Source organism: Dermacentor variabilis, chromosome 8 (genome assembly GCF_050947875.1).
Source record: "Dermacentor variabilis isolate Ectoservices chromosome 8, ASM5094787v1, whole genome shotgun sequence".
NCBI lineage: Eukaryota > Metazoa > Arthropoda > Arachnida > Ixodida > Ixodidae > Dermacentor > Dermacentor variabilis.
Window position 1 is genome coordinate 100523467 of NC_134575.1, and position 10325 is coordinate 100533791.

Sequence of the window (10325 nt, forward strand, 5' to 3'; positions counted from 1 at the left end):
GCAGTGCGCGGGCACCCAAATCAGCTCCACATAACGGGGCAGGGGTGACGGGCGAGTCCAGTATGCAAAAAGCAGGGACGTGGACTCGGCCTCGTGCGAAATTTAGGATGGCAGTTTTGGAGTCTGATAAAACATACCGTGCTTCTGTGTTGATGATAGCTAGGGCAATGGCGGCTTCCTCTGCAGCTTCGGGAGAGGTGTCTGGGGGGGGGGGGGGAGTGTGTGCGTTCCGATCGGAGAAAGAGTGTAATCCACCACGGCAGCGACCGCTTCATCACCCTGGCAGGCTGCGTCTACCCATACGGCGTCCGGTTCCGAGCCGTAACGGTGCAGTGCTGTAGCTCGAGCCCTGTGGCGCTTATCGTGGTGGTCGGGGTGCATATGTTACGGGGGAGTGGCTTAATGAGCAGGTCGCGTTGTAAGGGTTTTGATATGGGGCATAATGTCGGATCGTTGGCTGGTATCCGGATTGCAAGGGAGTGCAGTATGGTACCGGCCAGTGTTGATTTGTGTGAGACGGAAGGTATTGTGCTTGGCGGTGCGCGTCTACAAGTTCCCCGATTGTGTTGTGGAGGCCTAATTGTAAGAGTCGGTCGGTAGGTGAATTTATGGGAAGATGGAAGCGACTCTGTATGCCCGGCGAATAAGAGCGTCCAGGGCGTCAGTTTCACGGCGAGAGAGCTTGAGATAGGGGGTGGAGTAGAGTACACAGCTGAGTACAAAGACGTGAACAAGTCGGCATAGATCACGCTCCCTCGATCTCTGTGGTGGCCCGAGACCCGGCGGATGAGGTGCGAGATCGCCCCTACTACCTGCTTGAGTCTCCGGAGTGTAGTCGGGTGCTTCCCATCACTCTGCATATGCATACCAAGTATCCTGAGGGTTTCAACCTCTGGTATCGGTCTACCGTCCAGCTCGATGACGATGGGGGAGCAGGGCGAGTTGCGGTTCTTGGGACGAATGCACAGCAGCTCGGACTTCTCCGGGGAACAAGAAAGTCCTACGCTAACTGCATAGTTTTGGGTCAGATTGGTGGCTGCTCGGATGGTGTCCTGTATGGCGCCATCACTGCCATGGGTAGTCCATAGCGTAAGTCGTCGGTGTAGAGAGTATGTTTCAGATGACGAACGGTTGCAATTGTTGTGCTAGGGGGATGAGAGTGACATTAAATAAGAAAGGTCAGAGGACGGAGCCTTGCGGGGTGCCTACGCTTTTTAGTGAGTATGTGGGGTAGGTGAGCGGGCCGAAGTGAAGCTCGGCCGTGCGTGCTGTGAGGAATGCCCGAATGTAGGTGTACGTACGTGCGCCCACATTCAGTGGGGAGAGTGCAGTCATGATCGCGTGATGTTCGACGCGATCAAAGGCTTTGGATTTGACTGCCTTGGTGCGCTTGGAATGAGCGGATCGAAGATGTCATGGGTGATTTGCAACATGGCGTCTTGTGTGGACAAATGGGGGCGGAATCCCACCATGCTGTGAGGGTATAAGTCATGGTCTGTCATGTGCTGTGCGAGCCTCGCTGATACCACATGCTCGAAAAGCTTTTCGAGACACGAGGTTAGCGAGATTGGGCGAAGGTTTAGGAGTGTAAGTGGTTTGTTGGGCTTCGGTATGAAGATTACCTGCGCGTGTCGCCAGGACTGGGTGAGGGTTCCCTCTTTCCAGCACTGGTTGAAGTACTCCGTGACGCGAGTAATCGATTGATTGTACAGATTACGAAGCGTTGTGTTGGTGACCTGGTCAGGGTCGGGCGCGGAATTGGTGCGGAGAGTCATGAGGGCTGCTCTGACCTCCGCCTCTGTTATGTCGGTGTCGAGGTCGGGGTTCGGCTGTCCTGTGTATGAGGGGAGAGGAGATGGCATGCCAGGCGAGGTGTATACGTGTCGCGGAGTGTACCCAAGAGAGCATCGGGGTTGTCCATGTACATGTGTGTGTATGAGCCGGGTGACGTGGTGCTGGGTGGTGTTTTTTGTTTTCGATGGATCGATGAGGTGTCGGAGGAGGTGCCACGCCCGTTTGGTGGTCAGTTTGCCGGCGATGCCGTCGCATACTTGCCCCCTATTTGAGCGGCAGAGCTCCTCCGAATGCAGTTGAATTTGGGATCGTAAAGCGGCTAAGCGTTTCTTTAGTGTTCTGTTATGTTTACCCCATTTCCACCTTTCTAGGATGCTTTGGTAGGCTTCCCAAAGGTGGGCGAGTCGGGTGTCTAGTGTTGGGGTGTCTGTGGTGGTTTCAATATGCTGCGTGTGGTGTTGGATGTCAGTCTGAACAGAGTCTACCCAGTCGGTGATGTCGGTGATGGGGTTGTGAGGGAGGGCAGTCCGCGCGGTGAGGACAGCGTCCCAGTTAATGAGTTTGTGTGTCATGTAGGTGTGGCGAGGTGGTTTGAATGGGACAGTGACTTGTATCATGTAGTGATCACTGCCCAGTGTGTGTTCACATCACAGAGGGAGCGGCTGATCACCAGATCCGGACTAGTGTCCATGCTGACACTGTTGCCGATTCGCGTAGGCATCTGAAAGTTGTTGTGGACGGAAAGTTAGAGGTTCTGCATGAACAGCCAGAGCCTGCGACCTCTGTGTGTCGTTGTTTTGTATCCCCAGTCAGTGTGCTGACTGTTGAAATCCCCACCGATTAGTACGGGGTGCTTCCCTGCTAGGTTACAACTCTCGGAGGAGGGAGTCCAAGGAGGCCACCGGTTGGGATGGGGGGTGGTAGATATTGGCAATAAAGATGGATGGGAATGTATGTGTATGATGGATAATTTCGGTGATCACGCAGGGCGTCTCTGACGTGATGTAATGTGTCTTGTGTGTTAGAGTGCGGTGCACAAGTGTGGACGCCCTGGGTCTGTTTGTGGTGTCGGAGTGCGTGGAGTTGTAACTGGGGAGTGTGGCCTGATTGGCGGTATCTTGGAGAAGAAGGACTTGGGCTGTTGGGGAAAGTGTAGGAAGTAGAAGCTGCAGGGACGCTTGCTTGCCCCGGAAGCCGCGGCAGTTCCAGGTTATGCTGTGAAGGGAGTTATTGTTGCCCCGTCCCGCCATATTGGAGCGTAGAGGGATGGATAAGAGGGGTTAGTCTCGCGTCTATTGGGATGTGGGGTTCCATGGCAGTTGTGCTGTGGGGAGAAGGGGGGTAGAGAGCGGGAAGGGGGAGCTACGTGAGGCGTGCTTCGAGGAGGTTGACCATTTTCTGAAGTATAGATTCCATGCAGCGTTCTAAGTGCGTCTCTACTTTAGTAGTGAGGTCAGTGATGAGAGCATTGAATTTGCTTTCGAGGGGAACCTCAATCTCTGAGTTTTTTGTCGAATTGGTCGGAGAGGTCTTTCAATTTGGAGTCGACATCGATCGGCTCGGAGGTGAGGGGTGGGGGAGTGATACGTCGTTTTTTTGAGGGAGGTGACAGAGGGAGCGGTGTCGGTTTGTGATAGAGTAGGAGGTGAAGTTGGGGGAGGAGTGAGAAAGAGTAGGAGAGGGAAGTGAGCTCTGAGTGAGGACTGTGATGCGTCTTACCTCCTCCCGCAGGGCACGGAGCTCCCTTTCGCTGTGGTCCGGAGTTTTCTGGGCGGGGGCAGGCGGCGACCTCCTTGCACGGTCGGCCCAGGTGAGGTCCTTCTGGGGCTTGTGGGTATACGGTCACGTAAAATGGAGCGCGCAGTGCTTGTACTGCGCGATGACTTTCGTGGGGCTGGCTTCTGCTTCCGGGTTCTTGACTGGCAGCCGGTGGTTGGCTGGGTGCGTGGTGGCGGGCGGGCGTACCGGTACTCACATTGAATATTCCAAGTATGATGCCCGTCCCCCACAGACGATGCACTTGGGTGTACAAGTTGGAGGTTCCGTTGGCGTGTGCTTGTCACCGCAATTGTGGCAACATCCGCTAGTTGGGGCGGGACAGACATCCTGGCGGTGTCCGATGCGGCGGCAGTTGTAGCAAGCCTCCATTTTTGGTCGACGAGGAAAGCAAGTGTGAATACCCGCCCAAAAGCGGACAGCTTTGGGCAAGGGGCCGGTGGCGAAAGTGAAAATAATGAATCGCTTTTTCCCGAAGGGCCGAGCGTCAATAATCGGTAGTTGAGAATTGAAGGGAACAAGTCCTTTCAGGATTTCACCGTGCGACTCACCACTGTGGGCCATGTGAATGACGCCTCTCACGGCATCACCGGGCGGAGCGAGGTATGCGGTAACATCAATTGCGCTCGTACCGATGCGGATTGACATTATTTGGGCACAAGCACAAGCTCGAGCCTCCTCTGGAGTGCTGATCGTCAAGGTATTGTTTGTTGGATGCAGCCGCACCTGGTCCTGAGCGAGTGCTTCCTGCAGGTGGATTTTCGTCGCATCACAGATTGCTGCGAAGAGCGTTCGATGGGTCTCCTTGGTTACGTCCAAACCGCCGCGTGGTCGGACTACGATTTTGAAGTCTCCCCGCGGGAGTTGCGGGAGAGGCGCGTGTCGCGTACACAGCGGGCGCTGCGCAACTGGCGGCGCCGCAGCTCGGGATATATCTCGGCGGTTCAACGGCCGTCGCCGCCCTTGGATTCCGTTTGGGGAGAGTGAGTGGCAGTTGCAGGGCGGTACTGTTTGCGGAGACGCAGGGCAGTCTTCCCCGTTTAGGGCCTCGGCGGGGTCGATGTCAGTGCCGTTAACTTGTTATTCTATGACTGAGTGGGCTGTGAGGTCCAGGGACGCTAGGCCTAAAACAGGCGTAGCCTCGGCATGCACCAGGGAGACGGAGAAAAGGCCGAAAAATCCGACCCGGGCGGGAAAGTGACACCCAGGCGGGCTCAAAATGGGCGGCTCACCTTCCCGTATACGATGATGGCGATGTTGAGAGCCTCAAGTCGAAATGTCCGGTGATCGCTGTGGACTTCGAAGGAGGAGCCCATACACGGCGCGTCCGCTCGCAGCGATACCGAAACCACCCTCCCTTTGACGCGTCTCTGTTTCAGATCCAGCCGAAGCTCCAACCCATACGTAGCAGCCATACCGTGCGCAGGGAAGCTATCCGAGAGTTTTGCGACGCATCCGAGTTTCAGATCCAGCGAAAGCCCCAACCCGTACGTAGCAGCCATGGCACGCGCAGGGAGGAAACTTATCCGGAGTTGTGCGACGCGTCTCACTTTCGGATCCAGCGGAAGGTACAACCCGTACGTTTACCAGCCACAGCGCGCGCTGGGAAGAAAGCTGTCCGACAGTTGTGCAACGCCTCTGTTCCAGATCCAGCAATAGCTCAACACGTACAAGCGTGCGTAGGGAAGAAAGCTAACCGAGAGTTGTGCAACGCGTTTCGGTTTCAGATCCAGCGGAAGCTCAACCCGAACGTAGCCATAGCACGCGCAGGGAACCTATCCGAGTTGTGCGACGCATCCGAGTTTCAGATCTAGCGAAAGCTCTAATCCGTACATAGCAGCCATAGCGTGCGCAGGGAAGAAAGCTATCCGAGAGTTGTGCGACAGATGCGAGTTTCAGACCCAGCGGAAGCTCCAACACGTACGTAGCAGCCATTGCGCGCGCAGGGAAGAAAGCTATCCGAGAGTTGTGCGACGTGTCTTTGTTCAGATCCAGCGGAAGCTCCAATTGGCCCATACGTAGCAGCCATAGCGTGCGCAGACAAGAAAGCTATCCGAGAGTTCTGCGACGCGTCTCAGTTTCAGATCCAGCGTAGCTCCAACCCATACGTAGCAGCCATAGCGTGCGCAGGGAACCTATCCAAGAGTTGTGCGACACATCTGAGTTTCAGACCCAGTGGAAGCTCCAACCCTTACGTAGCAGCCATTGCGCGCGCAGGGAAGAAAGCTATCCGAAAGTTGTGCGACGCGCCTTTTTCAGATCCAGCGAAAGCTGCAACGCGTACGTAGCAGCCATAGCGTGCGCAGGCAAGAAAGCTGTCCGACAGTTGTGCAACGCCTCTGTTCCAGATCCAGCAAAAGCTCCAACCCGTACAAGCGTGCGCAGGGAAGAAAGCTAACCGAGAGTTGTACAACGCGTTTCAGTTTCAGATCCAGCGAAAGCTCTAACACATACATAGCAGCCATAGCGTGCGCAGGAAAGAAAGCTATTCGAGAGTTGCGCGACGTGTCTTTGTTCAGATCCAGCGGAAGCTCCAACCCGAACGTAGCAGCCATAGCGTGCGCAGGGAACCTATCCGTGAGTTTTGCGACGCATCCGAGTTTCAGATTTAGCGAAAGCTCCAACCTGCGTACGTAGCAGCCATAGCGCGCGCAGGGAAAAAAGCTATCCGAGAGTTGTGCGACGCGTCTCAGTTTCAGATCCAGCGGAAGCTCCAACCCGTACGTAGCAGCCGTAGCGCGCGCTGGGAAGAAAGCTGTCCGACAGTTGTGCAAACCCTCTGTTCCAGATCCAGCAAAAGCTCCAACCCGTACAAGTGTGCGCAGGGAAGAAAGCTAACCGAGAGTTATGCCACGCGCCTGTTTCCGATGCAGCGAAAGGTCCAACCTGTGCGCATAGCAGCCAAAGCGCGCGCAGGGAAGGAATCTATCCGTGAGTTGTGCGACACGTCGCAGTGTCAGATCGAGCGGAAGCTCCAACCCGTATGTAGTGGCCATAGCGTGCGTAGGGAAGCTATCCAAGTGTTGTGCGACACATCTGAGTTTCAGATCCAGCGAAAGCTGCAACCCGTACGTAGCAGCCAAGCGTGCGTAGGCAAGAAATCTATCCGAGTTGTGCGACGCGTCTGAGTTTCAGACTCAGCGGAAGCTCCAACCCGAACGTAGCAGCCATAGCGTGCACAGGGAATCTATACGAGAGTTCCCACGAAACACGCAAGCAGCTATTTGATGTCTAAAAGATGTCTTGAACGGCTAATTCAAGTCTATTAGCTGTCTTGATCAAGACATTTTGTAGCCAGCGACGTCTAGAAGTACTTCAGTAAGCCCTGCTAACGTTACGTTAAAAGTTGGTTAATGGACAGCTTGACAACCGAAGACTTCGTATAGAGATACTCTAAAAATTTTGCGGCAGCTGTTACAGTAACATGAGTTTTGCCCACAGTTACAATTTATTTTAAATGAGGCACGGACATAAAAAAATTTATATTGTCGGATAGAGTGATGCGTAGGTAGTTTTTCCATATGTGAACCATGGGAATAGTGTAGTACAGCCTCCTTGGTCAATTAGTGCTTTTTACTTAGACCAATGAATTGAATGCCACCTGTCAGAATTACTTTGCAAATAAAACAAGATCGGTATTGTATGCTGATATCATGCCAATGTTCTGCCCATTGATATCATTCCCATTGACCTAAACAAGAACAGCTCTGCATGAAACACGTCATTATTGACAAAACTTCGCCCTGCTGGGTCTCCACCAAATTGAAAGTTTCTAGCAGGGAAACATTTTGTCAGTGATGCTGCAGTTCAGGTAAAAATTACGTGGTTTCAGCAACAGGGGGCACAATAGCCTGAAATCAGTATACGAAACAGAACGCTGTGCTGCAATGAATTGCTAAGAAATAAAGGATAGTACACATCTGGAAAAACTCTAAGAACCACTCGAACTGGCAATATAAATAAATTTTTTGCTGATGTCTATGCTTCATTTAAAAGTAAATTGTAACTTACTTTGTGGATGCCCCTTGTAAGGTAATGCCACATGCTGGTACAGCACTACACAGAAATAATGGCCAGTTCTTCGATACACCATCAATTAGCGAATGCCTTGTACGTTCCATGTTACCGGAACTGAAAGATAAATAATAATATGCTGTTATATTTTTCATACACAGAACGATGAGTTTTTTCATGCATAAAAGATGATTGCAAGTGAAAATGCAGCAAGACATCTACTTCACACCGTGTCACATAGTCATACTTTATTACCTAATAAATTACAAAAGATGTAGAAAGTGTAATTAACAAGTGACAAATAGCAGCAAAGGTGAGCATGGATTAATACTGAAGATGATTGCCGCCGCTGCCAGCCTTCGTAGAAGAGGACTGGCTGCCCACAAAAGCTTGCTGTCACAGGCCACGCGTGAAGGTTCTTGTAGACATAGGCAAGCAATACCTGCACAGAAGAGGGGAAAAAGGCGAGGGAGGAAATGAGAATGTTGACATCGGAACTTCAATTAGCAATATGTGCTGAGAAGTTTGGCTCACATTAAAAATAAATTTAAGCACTCCTTTCTCTTAAATTACGGGGATCTTAAAGTATGTATGTGATGTTTAAAATGACTAGTATATTTCATGGAATACAGTTATTAAATTGCAGATCAGAGTCAAAGTCAGCCTTGAAATTAATATATGGTGTTTTGTGGCTAAAAAGATACTTATCAACTTGTCAAACAATTCTGAGAAGCTTCCTGCAAAATATAATCAGTTTAAAACAATAAAACACCCTTCAGGTAAATGTACTAACTTAATTAAAAAGTTAACTAGCGTTTTATATTGTTAAAGTAAAAGCAAGTTTGGCATTTTGCACTGCCTAGCTGTTGCTTTTTTTTTTCAAACATAAACATGACACAGTCCAGAGCAAGCAGGTAGCATGCAAAGGAGGACTGGTGATAAAGTAGTGTTCCAAAGCAACATTCCTAGCTGGATCAATCACTTTTGTTGACATATTTTCATGGGACTCTAATTGGCTGAGGGCAATCCCTCACACAAATGATGCATCATCTTGGATGATGCGTCATACAACATTGAAATTATCTCATGATGTGATCAAACGATAACACTGCCCACTGTCTTGGAAGTGTTAATCATGCTGTTTACGTGGGAAAGTGCAAAGTGATTCGTATAGGTAGCAAATTCATCAGTGTATCTATAGCCTCGGGTAATTCTTAGCATCTACGTTGACGCGCAATTGAGAAGCCACTGCATACAAGAAGGTGTATTCAAGTAATGGTCCATGCTGAATAATTGCCCACCTAGTGAAAAGTCAAATGTGGCAGGCTAATGGGCCCAGGGCAAATAAATTGCTAAATTCTGATAACACCTCCAATGATATTATTGAAATAGGTCACAAGAAACAGCACAGGTAAAATTATAGTTATGACAAAATTTTAAAAGCACCTCTGCAAACTGCCTGAACTCTCACCATCATGCCTGTTCTACACGCACATCAATGTAGCGGCAAAGCGTACCTTTTACAGCACACATAAATCTTAAATTAGACTGCTTGCCGATGATGTAAATTCCAGTAAAGAAACTAAATCATACAGAAAACATTTAGAATACAGAACTGATCACATACTGGCTTGAATACATTTGTGCATTAGGGAAGCATGGTGCACTGTACACTGTTGTAGCAAATTTTTACTCATGTATAGAACACTCATATGACACAACAGAGTTAATTTGTGAATTCTTAAATAGCAGTGACTATCTACTGGCAAATTTTGTAAGGCTTAGGGAAACTAATTATTAGTAGTACTGTGTATGTACACTGGCACTGAGAAATTGGTTATAGTAGTGGCAGCTTATAAGAGACCAGTGCAAAAAAATGCCCGTTTGTGACACACCAACTAGCTATCTTACCTCGAAGCGCTCCCTGGCCTTAACGCATATACAAAAGACTGGGAGGACCAGAGAGTGTACAATTTGTTGGCTTACACTGATCATGATGAGGTCCCGTCATCCAGCTAGCGCCACGGTACAAGAAGGATGTCCAGCCGTCTACGGAGTGAAAGGAACAAAATAAGAGAACATCAAGTCAGTTGAAAGACAGATTTGCAATTACAAATGAGGTGACCCAGTCACAGTCGTTCATTAATAAATGTCAAGCAGTCGTGATTGCAGTCCCAGATGAAGCACCTACTAGGCTAAACGTTTTGCTGCTTATTTAGAACAAAACACAATTGAAATTTGTACATCAGCAGACGATTGTATTTGGAATTGTATACATAAAGTAAACATTGCAGTTATATTTTTCTTTTACCACAAATTGGGAACGCTACAAGCTGCATAGTCACTGACACGCGCGTGCGCTCGCAACGCCGTAACCCATGCAAGAACAAAAGGACACAAAATAGGGCGAGTTCAGTCTGGTTCAGGATTACAGCCAGCGCGTCGTCTTCGAATGCACTCCCTTCGGTTACTCCCTGCTACATTAGGGAGTTTTAGAATAGGGGCCCCAATAGTTTGGGGCCCCAAAGAGCTTTGCGGGTGTTAGCGTTGGGGCACGTAGGAGTGAAGAGTTTTAGAATAGGGTTTTACGTTTGAGGATAGCGTCTTGCGCTGACAGCGCCACTACGGCGTCAAAGAAAAGCTATTAGAAATAATTAAATAAAATATACCATTTTATGATAGGAATAATAATTTTGGGTTTCGTGTATTCGCCTTTAATTACAACTTAGAGGTTATTCTGT